A 1,150-nucleotide genomic window follows, 5' to 3' on the forward strand; every position below is an offset into this window, starting at 1 on the left:
GAAGACAAGAGATAAATTTTGTAGAAAAAACGAGAAAGAAAAAATCTATTGTGAAGAGTTCATTGTAAGATCTTATTAATTCAATGACTATTAATGATGGTTCAGCATGATAGATTTAAATGTCCACTTTAGACATTCCCTAAAAGAAAAAACAAAACAAAAAGTTGAAACTTATTATCATCCTGAATTCACATATGAACCATTTATTTTAAGGTCTATATTAAGTACTCATAAAAAAATATTAAAATTTGGGGTAAATTTTTGTTGAGTTACATTTACGATTTTATTCCATATGGACATTCAAATAAACAAACTTTTTAAATAATATCTACAATACACTCTTTAACATATTTTATTTGATTAATTAAAATTCATGAGTCCCAACAAATTTAAATAGGACTCATACAATTTGCTAGAACTTACGTAAATTTCAATCAATAAAAGATAATGTGTGAAAATATGTGTGGTAGAAAATATATTACTAACACTCTTCAATCTTTTATTTATAAAAAGAGATATGACTACTTAAATACTAGTTTATATATAAAAGGATGCAAAATTTTAACGTCTACTTAAACACTAATTTATATTCAATTAGATAATTGATTTATATTATAATCAAATTTATATTTTTTTTAAATCTATACATATATACAATTTTTTTTCTAAGTTTTGGTATATAAAATTTATTATTCTTTTAAACTATTTTATTTATAATTTTAAATAATCCTATAGAATTGTAACTTATACCAATTCTATCGAGAAAAAGATCTACACATTAATATTTACATTGATTTTCATTTATGCATTCCTTAAAATATCCAAGACAGTCATTTACAGAAGTACCCCTGTTCACTAACCTTTCTTTTGTGGATTCCAAATACGAAAATCAAAGATACGGCTTGTCGTAAAGCGTAATTTCACAAGAAACACACAAAAATGCCCAAAAACTAATTTACAGCGGCATCAAAGTTCAGTTTTGCGAGAATCAGCGCGAGACACGAATTTAGGGTTCATTAAGATTCAACTTGCTTCTTTATCCAAACAGTAAAAAAAAGCTTCGAAGCTTTTCGTTATTGCGCTTCCTTTTCATTCCGATTCGCCCAATTTCCATTGCATAGCTTCAATCCTTTACCCTTAAGGTACACTC

General features: G+C 26.1%; 1 protein-coding gene across 1 annotated transcript in view; it reads left to right on the plus strand.

The window, feature by feature from the left end:
- The first annotated feature begins 928 nt into the window (after positions 1-928).
- Positions 929-1,150, plus strand: part of LOC101492238 (heterogeneous nuclear ribonucleoprotein Q-like) — a 6,751-nt gene continuing 6,529 nt past the window's right edge. The window contains exon 1 of the mRNA XM_073369669.1: positions 929-1,142. The gene's annotated coding sequence lies outside the window, so the exon portion shown is untranslated. The remainder of the gene's footprint in view (positions 1,143-1,150) is intronic.

Source organism: Cicer arietinum, chromosome 6 (assembly GCF_000331145.2).
Source record: "Cicer arietinum cultivar CDC Frontier isolate Library 1 chromosome 6, Cicar.CDCFrontier_v2.0, whole genome shotgun sequence".
Taxonomy (NCBI): Eukaryota; Viridiplantae; Streptophyta; class Magnoliopsida; order Fabales; family Fabaceae; genus Cicer; species Cicer arietinum.